Here is a 21,430-nt window from a genome sequence, read left to right on the forward strand (position 1 = left end):
TTTTACTCTTTACAATCATCCTGTCACTTCAAACATCCGTACATAACACTAATGCTTCATCACACAGACAAACTAGCTCGTTACACAGCAAAGCAACAATTTAATTTCTCTTAAAAATGTTTCTAAAAACCAACATAAACTTTTTTTTCTTTTTCATGATGCAAACTGCATAAAATTAGAAAATAACGGCATTATTTGGGTAGATTTCCCTGATCTTAATTCTTAAAACCTTAATTCTGTGTACTGATCATTGCCTTTTCCTTTTATACAAATCCACATTGTCCAATTTAATGTCATGATTAGTTTGCATAAAATTCAGAAATCTACATATTTCTAATTTTCAAAAATGAGTAGGGGACATGGCACTGTAGACTGCCACCCTTTGAGGACCCCTGTGAATGTCTAAAGCTCTCACCTGTGCATTTTGGTTCTCTGAATTAGCTGTGTTCCCATTGAACTGTGATCTTTATTTAGGCTGTGTGATCTTTATACAATGGCTTCCCATGTAATGTGACTGCCTTTATGTAATGCTTCTGCCCTCTGATTGTCTCTCTTGTCTTGTCCTGTGCTCTTTTCTATCTCTGCTGTCATGTGTAGGATTTTTTTGTGTTATATTATCAAAATTGAAAACTAAATAAAATATCTTGGAAAAAAATCTTTATATTTGCTTGTGTTGGGCAGATAAAGAATAAAAAGGGGGTAGCTATGAGGATACATACATTTCCTTGTGTTGTTCCTTTAGGCCCATGTATGTGGTCTGGGTACTCAAAGGGCACTGGAATTCAAAAAACAAAAAACTGGTCAATTACATAGCAGCCAATAATACAGTGCAACATAACACAACTCAAATGAACCTGCAGTTGTTTTGGCACTGGGCTGTTGCCTTTGTTAACCTCTAAATGTTCTGTACGTACACTAACATGGGTGTACATCCAGTACGTTCTCAGACGGAGCTCGTGTGACAAACTTCTGCAGCCACTCCTCATTCCAGTTTTCTTCTCCCAGGAATGAGCTGGTAAACACTCGTAGATGGTTTGATCTCTCTGTGAGCTTTCATTTACTCCTATCCCTCGTATTCCTTCTTCCATATTTGTGTGAATAATAACGATAAATGATTCCCTACACCTCCTCATTACGGTACATTCAGCATCTTAGCAAGCCATCAAAGAGTCTGTCGGAAGACATTTGTTCGTAATGGTTACATTTAAGTCAAAAAGCTAATGCTTTCGCAGCTACAAGAGGACATATTAAGTAGGAGAGGGTGTTTTAGAGCAGTTTGCAACTGTATGATGAGCAAAAGGAGCAGATTAATACGAAAAGATAATCAATGTGTCTGATTTATAGATAAGAGGGAAAGTAATATTGGTAAAGCACCCAAAATAACTACTCAAGAATCATACGATGTGATATTTGCAATGCTTCTGTGGTTGTATGCCTCATGACACTACTACTACAAACATCACCATCACCCAAACACATACACACACAGTCTGACTCATTCAGATGTCACGAACATAACCTCAGGTTTAAGAACATGCCAAATGACTGTCGAAAACCATCATGACTTCACTTCTGAAGGGGTGATTCTTGTTCAGTGTGATCCTGAGCTTGTAAGGTCACAGACGCTGGTTATTTGAGATTCTCATGAACACCAGCTTAAAAACATAAGAACATGCACACCTTTCTGTGATTTGACCTTTCAAACTGCGCGACACACGCATCACAGACAATGACTGACAGTGAATGACAGATAGGAGGCTCCTTCTCTCAGTTACGACAATACCGTGAGCCAACTAACAGAGGGGCCCCATGTTCAGCGGATGGGCTTACACCCTGGACAGGTATGTACCGCGCAATTACCAGACTAGCTCAGAGCATGCAATAATCAGTAGGTGCTGTACCATTAAGTATGGGGGCGGTGATGCAAACAACCTTAAGGAGAGACCACTAGTGTCAGGTGTCAAGATTTACTTCACCTGACTAATTTCCCCTGCCTTACAACCGTGCAGGGTGCTCTCCAAGACGAGGACAGTCTCACAGCATGACACAGGCTGCAGTGGGTGTGTCCCAAGCATGGGAGAATGTGTGTAGGTGTGTGTACAGTTTTAAAAATAGGGCATGTCTGAGAGACAACTGACAAACCGAACGCATGCGTGTGTTTATGTTTGTGATGGAACACCGTGTGAATGTGGCTCGATCGTGTCTACGTCCGACACGAGGCATGTGTGATGGCTCCGTCATCACAGACAGAAAATAGACAGAGCGTAGAGATGCAAAGAATGTGCGTTTGCGTGTGTACACGCTGGAAAAAGGACACACATACATATGCATGGCGGATGTATGGAAATATGAGGAAGTAAAGTAACGCTTCAGAACACATATACGAGATGTGCGTGATTTTAAAGGCCGTGTGTGTGCGTGTTTGTGTGTGTATGCATGCGTGTGTGTTCAGCCATGTCTGCAGGGTGAGGTGGAGGCCGATGCTTTGGCAGCAGGTCTGGCACGTCTTTCAGGCCCAAACCTGCAGAGAGAGGGAGAGAGAAGAGAGGCAGAAAGCAAATAGGTGTGAGAGTCTGCCTGTCTTCACGTGATATGCTTCACTTATACCTCACCACACTTCAAACTCCTGGCACCGTCAAACCACATATAGGTCCAGGTAGCTTAACAGTGGGGCTATTTTTAAAGTGCGGTACAGTCGTTAATGCACCAAACAGCAAGGCAGCAAAAAAGTACATCGCTTTGGGTTTATTTACACTCTCATAATTAAAGTGAGTTCCCATGTATCTCTGTGCTCATGTCCTTATCATTTGCATCTAGCTGGGTGGTGAGTTTCTGCTCCATACCAGAGATGTGGACTCGTCACATGACTTGGACTCAGGTCGGAAATTTAATGACTTTAGACTCTACTTGGCAGAATCAAAAAAGACTTGCAATTCAACTTGGACTTTATTACCACTGACTCACTTGGACTTGAGCCCTGACTTGAAAATACTTGATACCTTCCCCCAAGCCCAACGATTAAAGGTACATCGTTTAAAAAGTGTGCTGTGAACCAATTTATTTCCCCACTATTTTTATTTTCATTTTATTTTCATGAAGACACAGTGTAATATCACTTTAAAGGAAGAACAGTCTTACAGAAATGATAACAAATTTGAGAAGAGAAAGTCATAGACATTTTTCCAGAGGTTGGATCAAGTCACTGTTTTGCAAGTCACAGGTAAGGGTGCTTTCAGACCTAGAGTTGTCTTGCTTTGGTCTGAATCAGGGACTAATTTTGTTATAAAGTTGCATAATTGCTTAGAGTTGGTTCGTGTTCTCACAGCAGCATTTACAAGCAGACCAGATCAAATGCCTTGTGTGAGAAAGCTGCTCTTGATTGGTCAGAATTTCCATGTGGGAAAATCCAGGAAGTAAACAAAACGTTGAAGAAGAGTACACTTGCAAGATAAATGTGACACTTTCTAATGTCACAGTGGAGGGACAACTACGCAGGTTGATTTTAGCGCTGGTCATCGTGGACTATATTGCTGTCATTGTTCATTTTAGACAAACCATACAGTTTGAAAACGAGGCGCGGCTCCAACTAGAAAACAATGTTTTGATGCATTGGATGTGCTGAATGTGCATATTAAGGCAGTACGGGAGGAGGTGCACATTAATAATCCTCCAGGACTGTAACATGCTCATGTTTAACCCCAACAACGTGTCACGTGACTGTAGTTGGTTCGGATCGAGGTCGCAACACGTTCTTACCACAAACGAACCGCACCAGAGTTCGTTTGTAACCGGGCCAGCTCTTCAAGAAGGTCTCGGTTGTTTTGGTGCACACCCGAGTGTGATTGTTGTGTTCACACCTGCCCAAATGAACCACACTCAGGGGGCAAATGAACTTGAGTTCAATTAAAACAAACCAAACAGGGCAGGTGTGAAAGCACCCTAAGTCTTAAGTCTTTGCACTCAAGTCCCAAGTTAAAACTGAAGATCCAAAGTCATGACCCAAGTGCTAAACTTTGAGTTTGAAAGTCCTAGACAAGTCCGAATGGGCTCTTTACCTACTGTAATGCAATTTTAACAACAGAGCAATAATTTAATACATTTAGAAAAATCAGGAATGTTTTAAAAATTGCTGATTGAAGTTGTTGTGTCTCCGTCTGTGATATCCAACCAGCATGATTTACATACTTCAATAAGTTATTTTGTTGACCACCACATAGCTTTTGCATGCAGCCTGTGGTATAATTTTTCTTCCAACTGGTGCTCCCTAACGTAAAATTAGTTCTTCATGGTTCTCCGCTGACATTGACTGGATGCTGTAAGGTTAAGGCTTGATTCAGGAAATGAAGGGAAATTAATTGATTTATTTCACACTTTAAAAATCATAAACTTTTTAATCTTTGGGTTTGGGGGAAGGTATTAACTGTTTTTAAGTCAAAAGGTTCAAGTAACGAGTCACTGGTGATATTGGTGTTCAAGTCGAGTTGCAAGTCTTTTTGTATTTTGACAAGTTGAGTCTAATGTCATCAGATCTGTGACTCCAGTCCAAGTCACATGGCTCGAGCCCGCACCTCTGCATTTTTCCAATATGAGATAAGTTAAATACAAGAAGACGGGACAGAAAGACACAATGGTTGATAATGCTATATGATACTTTTTTAAAACTAACTTCTTTTAACAAATAAATTCAATTTTATGAATGTAAATAACTTTGATATATTATCACTCTGTTGCTGAAGTGGCATTACATTTGATGAAGACCGCATTATGACTCAAGGTTTAGGACTTTGGACTCATCATTCTTGATTTGGGACTTGAGTGCAAAGACTTGAGTCTTATTTGTGACTTGCAAAACAAAGACTTCATCCCACCTCTGCCCGATACACTTTTATGATTTTACCTTGTTTCTGTTCAGATCCGTATCGACACATTTCTCTTACCGAGGAGCAACGAGAAAGCATGTGGGGTATCTTTGTTTTGCTTTAACATTGCAGCCAAGCACATTGCTGTTGATGAACACATTGTATTTCAGCAGTCACGCGTCTCAGGAATGTGTACAAAATCTGTTTGTGTGGTGCGCTTTTTTTTTTTTTTAAAGTTAGTTTCCCCTCCAACTGTCCACACTGCTCAGCTTTTATTCTGACTTAAGCTGCCACAGATTCAGTTATTAAACCATCCATATCACCGGCCGGTCTCCTCACTCATCAAGTCCGTTTAGCGCAGTGTGATCAAGATTATAGGTTACATTTCCAAATTAAGTCGAACCTCTGCTGCGGATATCGTTAGATAAAAGGATTTCCTGAATAATATCCAGATAATGCCTACACCTACACGGGAACACTTCTAAAGAGAGCATGTGTCCCCTAAGGCAGTAAATCACTCCACATTGTGACCACGGCACAAAAGTGATGCTGGAGAGTGTATCAACTCCATAACCTCAAAGGAAATCTCTATTCAGCGGCCATAAAAGAACGCCTTAGCCCGCTATCGCTGTGGGGCCGGTTACAGAAAGAGAGAATGGATTAAGAGAGAAAACAGAGAGAGAAAAGTGTACAGTGAAGTCCTATGGGTATGAAGGTTTGCTCAGCTGCGCAGTATTCTTTTCTGCGCCCCACCCAGTAACCAAAGGCCGGGATATCTTTCCATTTCACTCTTTTCCCTCCTCCCCCTCCATCTCTCTCTTTCATATTTGCACAGGTGAGAGGACAGCAGTCCAATAGGTGTGGGTGGGAGACTTGAAAGTCAGGTTTGCCTGGCTGGTGGAAGGAGTTCACCTGTGGACTGTGGATGGATGGAGACCTGATGGCAGGGGCCCAGCCAGGCTTTTGTCTGGGGAGGCAGACAGCAAACACACAAACAGACAAAAATAGAGGAATTCTGTAGATGAGCGCTTCACTCAAAACATCATTAGTCACAGTGACCTGTAGCACAGTGAAGGAGCAGGAGTAGGGGGCACAACTGTAGGAGGAACTGAAGTACGGAGCAGCAGCACCAAGGACACAAACCTGTCTGACACATTTCAAAATGAAGTGCATGAACATTAAGGGAGGTACCACACAAATGGAGGGCAGAGAGCAGTGAGACAGGTGGAGCAGCGCTGGAGTCATAAGGGTGGGGAGGTTTTGCTCCCAGGCCAAAAGTTCAGAGCGAGCAGGTAACCCTAGCCACCATGTGCTAGAGTCTCACGTGTTCCCCTCATTGTCTTAACAGGCTCAAGCTCAGGTTTCTGGAGTACAGAGAGCTTCCTGGGAGATGAGGTCCAAGCACTACTACCCACCTCCCCGCCCGCCCACCCCCTCGGACCCCTCGCCCCACCCTGCAAAGGTAAATACACACACTCAATGAGCAAACACATGCATAACACGTCAACAACACATGTGAGCATTAGGCAAACACTGGAGTACACGATCAGGCCTGAGAAACACGCCTTTATCATGCAAGCACAAGCAACACCGACACACACGAAACTGCTCCATGAGGGCAAATAACGTAGAGTAGGTCCAAATCAAAGTGAGGCCTTTTTTTATTAGACAGAGTTATGATGAGCCACTCAGTGCCATTCCTTAAAAAAAAAAAACATACAGCTCATGTGATATAATGGTAGCAACTGGAGGAACGAGTCGTAAATCACCATAATTACCATTACGCCCATGTCAAGAGTCTCGCTCAGACACATGAGGCGGGATTATCAGACATGAGGATATGTACACCAGAGGCAATTTCCTTCCTTCCCTCCCTCCTCCCTCTCTCTTTCTCTCTCTCTCCTACTGTCGAATTCCACCAGAGGATCTTTGTCTGATTCATTACTTAGTCAGTGAGATGTTAGTCTTTAGCATCCTCTGTCATCGTTCAGTTAGGGAGCATGTGAGTGCAAATTCCTCTCTAGTTTCCTGCTACCGACGGAAGACATACTGAAATATCACATTATATCTGTGGCATAGTTACCTCTGCCAGGAGGTCATGGAGTCAGCTCAGTTTGCGCGTTTGTCTGTTTGTCAGCAGAACTGTGGAAAAACTACCGACCTGATTTTCATGAAACTTGGTAGAAGGGCATAGCTTAAGTCAAGAAAGAATCCATTACATTTTGGATTGCATCAGAACCACGAGGTGGATACACAAACTATTTTTCTTTCTGCAATTACCAAAGTCAACATGACATCACAAGATCACTGCCATCTTCAGGTTGTCATCCTTTCTGGTTAATTTCACCACTTGAATTACATTTGAATGAAGAATTTTAAGGCCAACATGGCGCGTGATTATTCTGAAACCCTAAATGGTGATCTAAGGCAAGATATGAGAGAAAATTTGTTGTGATCGACCTTGAATTGCACCTCTGGTTGTCTTATGATGCCACTACCTTCATGCTAGCTTAAAACATGATTTAAGTGTGAGAAATTGACTTTAAACTGGCTAGGCCTGGGCTCATAATGAGTTGTCAGCCATATGGGAGGCTATGCTTTCACAACAAACCTGCCACCGTGGTTCCATATGGCTTTGTGCCAATAGCCAAACACTTCTTTCTAACTTTCGAACTGGACGCGATGCAAGCAAGTAAACATCAAGCCCCTTTTACACTGCCAGATTTTCCATGAATGTTGGGCTGTTTTGCCGGCAAGCTGCGAGCATTTAGACTCACAGAACCGGATTGGCGAGTTGATCCGAGGTGCCCAATTTTCCGCCTTGTAGGGTAGTCATATTGGCGGAACCCTTTTAGTTTAAACAGACCAAGGTGGCCAAACAGGAAACAGCTGATAGCAGGAATGAGCAGCTAGTACCAAGAGGGAAAACACAAACCTGACAGACACTGTAAAGATGAGCAACTGGGGAGACAAGGAATTGCGCGCCCTCCTTGCCCTCGCAAATGAAGAGGCCATTAACTGTCAGATGACGGGGACGGTGAAGGATGGGCCGACTTACTAGAGAATCGCAGAAGGACTGACAGCCGCGGCTTCCCTCCCACGTCACTGTTTACATCACACGCTGAGCTACATGTTGTGTTACTTGCTCACGCCCCCCCATTGCCCCGAAAAAAGTGCAGTCTGTATAGACAAAAGTAGGCAGGCAGTATTTTGCCGTGCTCCCCGATTTTGTTTTTATACTGCCAATGCTGAAAAAAGACTGATTGGGCTTTCCTGCAAATTTGCACAATTCCTATCTAAAAAGGGCTTTTGATTGTTTCTGTATTCCCCGGTGAAGAAGTCTAAACCTGCTCCATGCATCAGCGAACTGACTAAGTGATGAGTTGCTTGCTCGAAAAACTGCTCTCATTGCTCTGTATTTTGTGAAGCGTTGAACACCTCCAACATATTTTCAGAGCAACAGCAAGCTGTTTGCTCGATAGGCTCCCATGAATATTGTCGTCTCTTGTAGTTTCTGAACAATTTTTGTGCTACATCTGCCAGAGTTTGCTTGCTCCCTGAATGTTAGGAGGAGGTGTAACAGTGCTAACAAAACCAACAGTGCTAACAATGCCAATAGTGCTGACAGAGCTAACACACAACACTGCTCATACTGTCCCGTATGAACACCACCGTATCAGCACCGCTCCCTCAAAGACACCCCATTCAGAAAGTGTACAGTGCATAGTAGCAGCGATTAGCTAGCCAGTGAAGACATGAGTTTGGTGCTTTATGTTCTGAATGTTGTATATTGCAACTTTAACAAGGCGAGTTAGGGCATTTGGCCTTGGTCTGTGCTCTCCAAGTGCTCCTCTAATTTATACTGCTTTAGTTCTTTCCATTGGTAATGTTTCACCATCATTAAATATACTTCAACTCTGACAAATACATGCACTCTTAAAAATCTCTCTATTATCAACTGTCTGAAATTGAGCCCCTAACATGTAAAAAAAATTGGCAGTGCAGAGGTGTCTTTCAACTTGCTTACGATAAAAATCAACTTGTTTAACATAATGTCTTAAATCAAAATTAAATTAAACAGACATTCATGGTCCCCAGAGGATAAACTGTCCACCAGCAGGTCAAAATTTTTGTTTGTCCAATGGATTGGGGAACACAGTAAGTGCCTCACAGAGCTGCTAGCATGGCTGTAGACTCCTGCTTTGTTTAGCCTTGTTTGCAGTTATGGACCGAGATAAAGTAAGAAAGATAAAGTTTGTAAGGACTGTGTTTAGTCACAGTTTGCAAACAATTTAGACAAGTGTTATAAAAAGTTATTGTTGAGAAGATCTTCAGGAGGCGCCCCTGGTCGCCTAGGGATTAGGGTGCTGACCATGACCTGCAATATCCTCATTCTGTATCCAGTTGGAGATCTTTCTTGCATGTCGTTCCTTATTTCTCTCTACTTCCATTTCTTGTAATCTCTCTGCTCTAATCCCGCTAACAAAGGCTCAGTATACTAAATAAAAAGTCCTCAGAATGCCATTAAGATAAAAACAAGATTTGAAGAAACACAAGAGACTCAAAGATGAAGGTAAGGTAAGGTAAGAGGAGAAACATATCGTCCTGTTGTACACATACATGTATCGTGTGCACTGAAGAGTAATTGTGTTGACTAGTATCATCTCGTCAGATAGCACATCATTTCAGTTTCTCTCGCACTAAACCTGTCTGTAATATCATGCATGTGGCCTCCATCAGGGTCGACAAACCAAACCTCTTCAGTCTGAATATGAAGTTGTTGTTAGTTATTAGTGCTGAAGTTTTGACCCTTCATGGCTACTTTCTTTTCTATATGCACTTGTAACTGGATGAAATTGTGCCTGATATCTCCACTTCACTTCAGGCTATTATGCATGCAATGTATTACTCTTCTTTGTCTGTCTCTGTGTCCCCGTCACTTTTTAGTCACAGTCTCTCGTCCACTGTAAGGACCCAGACTTGAGGCCTGTTATCCCGGTAATCACTGAACACACACAGCCTGAACTCGCTGTGATGTCATCAGGATTCCATGAGGCCTACACAATGACCGTCTCCACGACAACATAAATCAACCAGTTATGGATTTGCAGTGAGGGACAAGGTATTTTTAGAGCTCCTGGTTTGCAGAAGCAAAATAACCAAAACAATAAAAACATCAATTTAATTAATTTTCCCATGGGCAAACTTGCATGACTCACAGTTGGAGTGGTTGTTTCATAAAAAGTCAGAAGCTGCTGTACCTAAAAATTTAGGAGAAGTTACTATGACTACGAAGGTGCATGCTGGCAAGAAACCTACAATCACCATGTTTAAAATGAACAATATTGATGGATGAAAGCTAAAAATGATGCAGTTATACTTTGGCCAACTCTGGTTGAATAAACCAATTATAGTACTATGTTTTATGAACCACTGCTACAATGAAGCATTTTGAATTCACTACTTCTTCAATTCGCACCTCTGACTGGCCTCTTCTCCATGGCAACAGCGGTTAGGGCTCATGGGTCCTGTAGTATGTAGAGCTGTTCACCATGCCAAAATGGCAGAGACAAAGTTGACATAATTGAAACTGGTTATCCCTATGTTAACCTACGTATATTATCAATAGATTATCCGGATATTCCTCACTTCTGTTCCTCTTCTCACATGCTGAGTTGAACTGCCAATCACAGTGATTTAATTTTCCGAAGCCGATTCCACACGCTGAATTGGCGGAAAAAAGGCCAACGGCACAGGGTGCACCGCATCGGTAAGGACTTCAACCGTCTCAAAACTCACTTCTACCATCTGGCTTTATTTTAAACTTTTCTAAATTATCTGTTTCCTGTGTCATCTGCTCGTTATGTGCACTTTTATTTGGTGACTGTGAGTTTGTGTTTGATTGTTTCCTGTTTTCTTTGTGTGTCCTTGTGTGTGAAGCACTTTGTGACGGTTGTTTTGAAAGTTGCTATACAAATAAAGTTATTACTATTATTATGTAGAATTAAATGATGTAAGCTACTTGTTAATCTGCATATTGACCAGGCAATTCAGATCCGATCACAAGTGGTCACTTGAGACTCATTTGGAGACGCATTCTAAAGCCAGGTGTGAACTAACAACAGATTATGAGCTGTCCACGTGTAAGCGGATCACCTAAGACACATGTTAATACCAGGTGTAAACAAGCTCATAAAGTGCCATTTATCTAATGTGCTCATATCAAAATATAACAGATCTTGACTGTAACTATCATCTCTGTCTTCCAAACTGCACATGACATCACACCACAGATTGTTGTCATTCCCATAAATGCTGCAGCATGGATACTGATAGATAAGCAAGTCTTTCTCCATGGGAGTCAATGGGCCTTCCTATCCACCGGTCACTCCCTGACTACTGTTGACAAGGTGCTAAGGCAAATGGTCCCCCACTGGGAGAACAAATGACCCCAGGCGGTAGAACTTCATGGGCAGCCGTAGATAGGAAATCTTGCAGGTATATACAAGCCCTTTTCATACAGAGATCGCGGTATGGGGCCTCTATTAAGTTCCTTCTTTATAGCCTCTTTCCCACTACACGAAAAACTCACAAACAACTGGGTTTTGTAGGTAATGGGAAAGATCACAATCGGTATTCACACCAAGGTCGAATGATTCTGCAGTAGTCGTGGGTATTTATAAGCTCCTGCTCTGATTGGCAGAGATGGAAGCACAACACCAAGGTGAACATGTTAATTTTAGCCCCTTAACTGGTCAGTCCAAGTTACTTTGTATCGAGTTTGGAAGAGAAACTGAAAAACTAAAAGATATATAGAAGAAAGTAATCACCGTAACATTTTCAATGGCCTCCAAACTTTTTTCTACTGTTTACTGACCCGTTCTCCAACATGTCTGTGACATCAAATGTAACACACCAGTAAAACACGGCTCTAGTCTACTGGCAATGGAGTCTTAAGCATATTTTTAGCTCATTTTCCCATTTTTAAAAAACCTGTGTACACCCGCTAATGTTGGTGGAAAAAGGATATATTCCTACTTTGCCAAACGAAGGCAGCATCATTCCGCTCCAGTGTGTGATTATAGACTGCATCCCTGCATCGCGGAATCAAAAGAGATGTGATGGTTGTAACATGTAACACTACAGCATCAGCCTCTAGTGTGACATGAAACATACGCGTCAGCAGCACTTTATAAACTACAACAATGGCAAAACATGACAATTACAATTATTTAACATCTTTGTTATATGGTGGCTGATCTTATTCTATGCTAAGAGGGTAAAGAGCACCCGAATATCATCGTTTTCCCAACCTGCTGTTCTTCTTCTTTGAGTTAGCTGCTAACTGCTAACAGCTACCTTTTAAATCTCCCATGATGCGTTGCACGCATAACATGTCGTCAAAATGTCACACCTGTCCTGCCGGCTGTCCTGTGTACACAGACACCGTTTCGGCGCTGTCACTACTTCCTGTGGCAGATTAAAGGCGAGACCACTCTGTCCCCCCATTCGGCGACTGTACTTCATATACAGCATAGCGAGGTGGCATAACAGCCTGATATTCCTGCCTTGAACAGGCAGTGTAGAAGGAGCTTCTGTCTCACCTGATAAGTACTTGTATATGTTGCCAGGACTCTCTGGAAGTGATTTGCATACTGAATAGGTTATCCTGATGAAACTGAACCACTGTAACTGCAAACTAAATACCAGTAAGAAACTGTGTAAAAAAAATCCCATCAGTGAAGACAGCAGTGTCCAACAGCTGTAACGCATCCTATTAAATTGACATGAGGTCAAGGATGTGAGTAGATGTGACATTTGAGTGTTAACCTGTACACATACCAGGTGTGGACAAATGAAGGGAAATACCTTTAAAAAAGAACTATTCATACATGTTATTTCTATGGTCTAAGTAATATTAGGAAACACGGACAACTCTATCCCAAATCCAACATCTAGATTCCTAAAACTCAAATTTGTGATGTCAGATGGTATCAAGTCTGGAGCTGCTCCACGAACAATAAATTGGGATAAATGTTTTAGACAACACTGAGAGCACCCAGGGTGATGTTATGAGTACATGGGTACATTTTCTTTGTCACAACTGAGAACACTACAACAGAATAAAGCTCATCTGGGTATCAAAAAGAAGACACACATTCTGTGGGTCAACAAAATCAGGCTCCTCCTGTTTTCTTTTAAATGTGGCTTAAACAAACAGAACTTTCACACATCATACATCTTGCAACAATCGAGATTTCACTCTTCTGATTGATCTGAGCTTTTTCTGTGAATGGGTCTAAATGCTGTCAAAACTTACTTTTATAACTGCCTCCATAATTCTCAACAGGGAGAAATGAGGCACGGAGGAAACAGCAAACATCAATACAGCCCCATATGACCAAGATACAGATTCACACAGGACTAGTAACATCACACGATCTCTGTGTTTGAATAGGGAAATAGGGTAGGTTATTTGCAGTGGAATTTTTACTCGACAAATAATGGCCAGTACCGCATGGAATTAAGATCACAGATGATCTCGGCAATTATTACAAATTACCGGAGGTCCTGGGGTAATACTAGTCCCATGTGAATAGGGCTTTACTCCTTTGGTTTGTTGGCTTTGAGAGAGACAGACTATTACAGTACAGTACAGTACATAAATATTGATTGAATTTTCCTACACCATGGAATTAACGTGGGAATTCTTAATTGAGGTGGTTTAGTTTAGTTTATTTGCAAATACATATATAGAAAATACAGGAAAAAGAAATTAAAAGTTAAAACATTGTGCAGGAGAGGTTAGATGCCAAAAAATGGCTCATGAAGATACCTCCCCATGCTCCCTTTTAATGCATTTTGACACAACAGCAACATAAAATAATGCCTAAAAATTTACTTTGTTAAATCTGATACAGTATTGACAAAAATGCAGCATCACAAAGCACTCGAGGTTATGTCATAGAAATGTATTATTGTGTCAGCTGTCCCTGTTTTTTTTTTTGTCCACCACCTGTTTTTCTTCTAAAAGTTTTCAAAGCTACAAGTCTGGTTTTCTTCTGCGTTTCAGAGCCTCTACAGAGCCCTCGGCCACTGTGTGGAGGTGTGAATGCTAACATGGCTCAATCTGTATGCTACAGAGTAAAAAACAATCCATGCTAATCTGCCGCCACAGACAGGAGTCCAGTTAGGCCAATCAGGAGGGGAATCATCGGGAGTGGAGAGGGCTCAGAGAAGCCTAGATCAGGGTCCTGATTGCAGCAGGGTGATTTACAGCCTGAGAACAATGATGGCTGCCTGGGTCAGCACTGATGAAGAGGCTGTGACTGCACCAGCACAGACAGCACAAACTCACCTGACATTCATGCACTGATGTGCATACATGCATGAGCACACGTGCAGGCGCGCTCACACATACAACTACCTAAAACACTCACACTTTGTGTTAGTCACAAAGGTGCTGGGATCGACCCTGCCAGGTTTACTCTGTGACCTACACACGCCCCCGAGGCTTGCATTTGACCCTCTGTGTTTCACTAACAACACATAAACCAAAACAACTCAGCAAGCTACTTCCTATGAACTCAGCACAGATAAAACGGGAAACTACCTTTGCCCTGCAGCGGCATATGTAAATACGATGGGAAAGGCTGAGTTTGCATGAATGAAAGAAGGAGGGAGTTCAGATGTTAAGTGGGCATATGAGGGGAGTGGGAGAAAGAAGCAGGGAGGAGGGGGAGGTCACCATTAAGAGTTTTCTTTAGAGCATCCCCTTTGATCTGCCCGGTCATCATTTTGGGGAAAGAGGAAGGACCACAAGGGACGAAAAGGTCTCTTCCAAAAGTGGCTCTGTGGCTTCACTGGCACTGGCAACATCCACACACTGCTGGTGCATCAGCAAATTGATTTAATGTTATCTATGAGTGACATCACCCAAGATCTTTGAGGAATAATTTGATTTGATTGTCACAGTTACATAAAACAAAAGCAGGTCAACAAATATAACTAATCTGACAGGCCACTTCTGTTACCCCAAACCCTGCCATCAGTGTCAGTTTAAAAAGGATGATAATTAATCCCATTAGCCAGGAAATGGAGACCTGGGCAATATAAGTAAATAATAATATTCAATTCAATTCAGTTTTATTCATAAAGCCCAACATCACAACTTTCAATTTGCCATTTGGAAACAAATTGGTAGAAACCTCAGGAGGAGCAACTGAGGAGGGATCCCTCTCCCAGGACAGACAGATGTGCAACAGATGTCGTGTGTACAGAACAGATAAACATAATAATTTACAGTGATCCATATGATACATAAAGAGAGAGACCAAGAAATAATAAAATAAGTACATTTATAATAAAATAAATAAATAGTTTCATTAAATAGTCCTGAAAAGAATTTTAGGAATATCAAAGTAATAACATTTATTGGTGGAGTCTTGCCAAAATTTTTATTACTTCATTGATTTCCTAAACATCTTGTCCAAGGGCGTAACATCAAATTTTGGGCCCTATGCACGCGCAGTCTCTTTGGGCCCCCCTGTCCTTCCTCTCTCAATCCATGTCTCTCTCACACACCTTATGAATTTTTTTACAAAGTCAGCTTGCTTTCTTTCCCTTTCCTTTCTCTCTTTCCCTCTCTTCTTTTAATACATATTTTTTTATTACTTAAAGATTATTTTTTGGGGCTTTTTTGCCGTCAGTGACGAGTCAGTTTTTGAAGCGTGAAATGGGGAGAGAGAATGGATGACATGCAACAAGGCTGCGGGCTGGAATCAAACCCACGGCCGCTACGGCAAGGACACAGCCTTTGAACATGGCACACTCACCCTATTTACTGAGCTACTGGGTGCCCTGTCTTTTTTGGAACCCTGATTTCTGTATGTTGGTGCTCCAGCAGCATAATAGCTCATTTATGCTCAACGTTAGATACATATTTGGACATGGATGGAGACTTCTGTCCGTGCTCTGCGTTCATGTCGTATGTATTTGTGCTTGTGTTTTCTAAAAGCTAACGGATACGGACAAGACAGAGTAGTACTATCAGAGATCACGGGGCCAGTGTAGCGTGGTTCGAGCTAAATACAACCTTAGGAGATGAAAGAAGACATGGACATTTGAAATGAAGGCGTTCATCACGTTTGAAATGAATGTATTTATTTATAAATGTAAAGGTAGTAAAAATGAGCCTTAAGCAGTCACTCACTCAGCTCTGCATGCATTTAGAGATGAATTCTAGTGCAGGGCAGACTAAACCATATTGTGCCTTTGAAAGGTGGGAGGGGCCTCATAGAGATCCCACTACTTTTTATACAAAGTTCAGTTGTCGACCGATTTATTACGCAAATTTTTTATTTGTTGGGTAATTAGCCCCACCTTCCCCTACTACAATGCCGCTAATCATGGCCAGGTTGATGCCAATGATGCAAGTGCTATAATATCCTGTAATTAATTGTTCAGTGTTCGGTCATTGATTCCAGACTTATGCTCATCACTTTGAACAAAGATTTAAAGGCCAATAAACAGATTTTACAGATTAAACGCCCATTAAAAAGTACCAGAGTCCTGCAGCGGTAAGGTGCCTGTTAAAAGTGGATCTGCTGCTACTTGCATCTGCAGGAGATATATTGGTATTAAGAAAGAGTTAATTCAGGGTTTGTCTCATGCGTTTTAAAGTGGCCGCACTGTTGCCCCAGGTCCTGTGTGGGAGTTGAGAGGCTGGCTTTGACATGCGATGCTACACAGGCTAGATTGCTCTCAGCTTCTAGAACAGGCAGGTGAGTACATGCACATGTGCCCCCCCATGCACACACAAACACGGATCCTAAGTCATAGGCTGTGTAGTGATAGAAGTCATTCACATAGCAGTAGGTGTGCGGTGAAAAATGCCAATCAGCAGTTCCTGTATTTTCAGGAATGTTTGTTCCTGAAAATTTCCAAGGAAGCGTTTCATGTTGAGCACGCAGAATTCCCCGTCTGTTTTGTAAACATCTGACAGTGATACACAGGGCTTACAGGACATCTCTGACTGATGACACAGATTGGAAACCATGGTTACTGTTGGCAAATACATCCTTGTTTTAGACCTCAGGGCCATGACTCACAACACCAAAACCAACACTTAATAGTTTAAGGGTTCAGTTGTCATAGGCTCTCGTCTTTCACGCTGCTGGGAACAAACGGGCAACTTCCAGCCGCCTGCGTACTGTACACCCCAGAGCCGAGGCAGGGAGGCCTGGTGCGGGTGAGAAGGCAGCGGGGGGGAGGTGAGAGGAGATTTTTAGGGTGCCTAGAGTTTTTGGGGGCTGAGTGGGTCTATTTAGCCCCCAGCAGATTGCCCCCCTCTCCTTCCCTCCCCTCCTCCTCCTCCACCCCTCTCCTCCCCCTGGCTTTGTGTGCCCTGAGCCCACTCCTCCCCCTTTTGTCACCCGGGCATTCCGCTTTGGTTAGCACACACAATGGGCGCTCAGTGCTCACCCTCCTGACACTGCATTCTGCCTGTGCACCAGGGAGTGGGCACGGGAGGGGGAGGGAAAGGGGTCCAGGGGGGAGGGTTAAAGGATGACAGCAACTCACCCCATGTGACCAAAATGCCATCAAGTATCAACCCCCCCACCCCCGCCTCCTCCCCTTTTTTTCAAAGACCATCGTCTAACTTCACCCATCCATACAGATGGGCAGTAAAACTAGTGCCAGCGGGCCTGGTTGGTTGGCACGGTGAGAAACAAAACCTCGAGTTTCGCTAGAGCAAACAAACGAACAGGTGTCTCTCATGGCTGACTGGCGATGTGGAGCCCTGCCTTCATCCAGCTTGCCTCTCAGGGTCTGTGTGCCCGGCTACATGTGTGTTCCCCTCGTCTTTATGCTGCCGGGCTCACATCCTAAACGGAATTTTAAGACCTGGCTTCAGAACATTTTTTGTCTGAAAATTAATCCCCTGCATCGACGACGGTAAGAGTAAAATTGGCATAATTACAAGTCCAGGCTTTACTGCTTTGACATGTTTATCAAATATTTGGAGCTCTTCCTGGCCTCCAGCAGTTTTGCCCTGCTGATATAATGGCACCAATTGACATGTCATGGCTTATGCTATTTTGTAAATAGCTGCACATACACAACTGACAGATGATTCCACATATCTGAAAGTCATAAACTCCCGTGTGCCCAAACATAAAAACACAGAGACACACTCAACTGTAACAAGAGCAGCTTCCTTTTTAATCTGCGCAGATATGACTCTCAACAAACACTACAGACCATCGTGATCATGTGTCACCTGAAAGAACCTCAGGTGCAGAAAGTTGAGAATAAAGTTGTGGAGCATGTAACCGCACACCAGAAATGTAATTCCTGTTTAAGGATAGCAACAAGTGGAGGGCAAGAGGATGACTGGGTCTGTATATGTGTGTGTGGCAGCAGCTCAGAGGCTGGTGGGGGGTTAGTTTGAGTTTCAAAGACCCTGCTTGTTCGCCCATATTTCACACCACGGTGACATCTTAAAGCCTAGACAGGCCTGGTTGCTTCGCCCTCTCTTTCACTTTCTGAGAAAAAAAAGGGGAATTGGGATGTGAGGGAGGGGGTTACTGAAATATATGCAAATGGTCCCCCAGAGGGGATACGAATTTTATGGGTTTAGAATTTAGTTCAGCCAACCTGAATAATCAAATGTGGGAACAAAAAAACGAACCCCCCACCACCATCCCACCACCACAACTCCATACCTCCAGCTTCAACCCCCACCTCAGGCCTCATCTCTGTTCCCTCCTGCCAGGTCCTCACATAAGAGGAGCTCAGTACGTCCAAACTCTTATTAGGATCTCCTTACGGGGCAGGGGAATGGAAGAGAAATGAGAGGGGGGAGGAGGGGAGGCAGAGGAGGAGGAGGAGGAGGAGGAGGGGTCTGAGGAAAGGAGAAGAGGGGCTAGTGTACCTGATCAGGCAGAACTGCCGGCTCCTGATTACGACACCATTTTCTCAGCAGGCTTCCCAGCCTCATCCTGCTTCTGTGAATATGGAGCATAGGGCCAGCCAATCCCCTCAGCGCTCCCTCTCATCTAATGGCAGAATTAAGACCGTTTAGAGTGATTTCCTCTGCCTTCATGGTCGCACTCTGAAAGAGCTGAATCTTTTTTCCCTTTGCGCCGATTTACAATGTGGGGGGTCTGGCATGCAACGGGTGAGAGAAAAGTTCTACATGACTGAACATAACATTACAACAGGTGGGGAATTGAACAGGGAGTCTGCAGAACATGGCTGAGAACTATTTCACTTCACCTATGCGTTTGAGTTACACTGAACCACCATTTCAGTGTGGCAGAAAAGTTTGTAGCACACTTACCTTCATGTGGGTTTATCAGTATACAACCAGCTTTCCTGGGGAACCACAATCACAACCAGTGCTTTGTCTGTTGTTGGTATATCTCTGTCACTGTGTGTTTAGCTTTAGACACCTAAACCAGGTGATACAACACAGTCAAGCAATGTCACATGTTTTAATATACAATCAAGTTATTTTACATGGAATATTCAGTGTTTCTATATTTAACTGTATATGTTCATGCAAGTATTAGGCTAATTATAAAAGCCCTTAGATTCTTTAGTTTTGAATTTACCCAATGCCTTCATCATGTATGTTCATAAAACTCACACATTCTTACTGTTAAACTATCACTTGACCCCTAAGAGATTGTTTGTGTTAATTTATTTTGCTTGGCTGGCTGAAAGCTTAAAAATAATCTGAGGAGCTTATAACACCCCTGAAATGTCTTCTCAGTTTTGATTTAAAACAAGAAAACGATCCTTCAGACATGATGGAAAATAGTGAGGAATGGCTCCAATGGAAGGCTGAACAAACTTAGAAAAGTTCACTATGAAATTAAATTGCTGCTGTTATTCAGTGGTGGACGAAGTACCCAGATCTCTATATAAAAAGTAAAAGTAGAAATATCATTGTGTAGAGTAGAAAAACTCAAGTCAAGCTTTAAAAAGTGTACATATACAAAAGTATTAACATCCAAACATAATTAAATGTGAACACCACCTAAGTGAAGAGCACCAATGTTATTCGCATGGTCTAGAAAAGTTTAATCAATGTTTGTGAACATGAGCTACTCCCTCTCAAAGCCAGAAACCAGAGAAGTAAGTCAAATTTGTGATCATCATCAAGTATAAAGTCTGGAGCTGCTTCATAGGCAGTGAATGGGAGACTGATTTTGTTGGACCCACAGAATTTTGTTTGCTCTGTTTTTTACACCCACATAATTTTTACTCTACTGTAGTTTTCTCAGTTTAATCAGAAAATGTACCCATATAGACCAAATCATCATGATGTTGTGCTATAAACAATCAATTCCACATAGACACTGGTAATTGATTTGAATTGCAGAGATGTGTGAAATCTTGTGTAAAAAACTTGGTGATTTCTATTGTTGTTTTCAATCGTAACTGTAATATTTAAGGACAGTGGTTCTGGTTCTCTACTGGTGGGTTGCGGTCCAAAAGTGGATTGCATGTCTATTCTGATTACACCGCATGTAATCTCTCAAGACAGATTCTGCAATCTACATTGTAGAATCTGTCAGCAGCCCTGTGTGAAAGACGACTACAGAGGGAGGGGAGGACGGGGCCGGGGCTTTGAGTTTGAACGATGCTGCGCTTTAGCCAATCACAGTGGAGGGGGCATGGCCAAGACGTGCAGGTGTCCCCAGGAAATGTGTACCTACAGAAACAGCAAGCTCCGCGTCCATAGCGACCGCTCCACCCAAAACGCCGTCTTGTCAACGTGAAAATTTTTTTTTTTCCCAGCAGATGTCTTAGTTACAACATGATTGAGCTAACTGGAGTAGTTTTGTGTCGTATCCTACAATGGGAGGCTTTTAACAGATGACGTCCTGATGTTAGCTTTGCCAACTGTCCCTGTCAGCTGCAGCCACTGATGCTTTCTAGACATCGTGATTTCCCATAACTGAATAAATACCACACATAGCAACACAAAACTGCTTTGCTAGCTCAATCATGTTGTAACTAAGATATCCACAGGAAAAAATATTCTATTCACGGACCATTTATTGAGTTATTACCTTATTTTTATACAGTCTATGGTTATTACAGACACCGCTAATGGCTAACATTAACAGCTAACAGTTAACCCAGCTAATCTACAATGTTATTATTGTTATTATTTACAAAACGTGCACACAGAAATAGTAACATTTGTTCAGTCATTGTATTTATAAACAAACATCAGATTAGTCTACACGGTGATACAGTGACGTGAAAAATGTGATATATAGCTAAACTCTGCTGGTTTTCTACCCAAAGTATTTGTAAACAACACGGCGATTCCCTGGGGGCACCGCCGGAAGTGAAGGGCGTGAGCGATCACCGAGGCCCCTGCACTTCTGTTAGTTCAAAAACTCTGGGCAGTGCCTCCAGAGGTAAAGGAAGGACTTCCAACATGTCAGGTTTGTAAAAAAAACACAGTGTCGTTTTTTTACAAGTGCCGTTCCCTGCTGTAGAGTGAGTGACTAACAGACAGATACTTAGCAGAAACAGCAAACTAGCTC

The 21,430-nt window shown here is 42.5% G+C and overlaps 1 long non-coding RNA gene across 2 annotated transcripts in view; it reads right to left on the bottom strand.

Annotated features, from left to right (window-relative positions):
* Positions 1-2,303: 2,303 nt before the first annotated feature.
* Positions 2,304-21,430, bottom strand: part of LOC125894780 (uncharacterized) — a 56,677-nt gene continuing 37,550 nt past the window's right edge. For both annotated transcript variants that reach the window (XR_007450111.1, XR_007450110.1), the window contains exon 3: positions 2,304-2,521. This is a non-coding gene — a long non-coding RNA (uncharacterized LOC125894780). The remainder of the gene's footprint in view (positions 2,522-21,430) is intronic.

The sequence above is a fragment of the Epinephelus fuscoguttatus genome, linkage group LG9, assembly GCF_011397635.1.
Source record: "Epinephelus fuscoguttatus linkage group LG9, E.fuscoguttatus.final_Chr_v1".
Lineage (NCBI taxonomy): Eukaryota > Metazoa > Chordata > Actinopteri > Perciformes > Serranidae > Epinephelus > Epinephelus fuscoguttatus.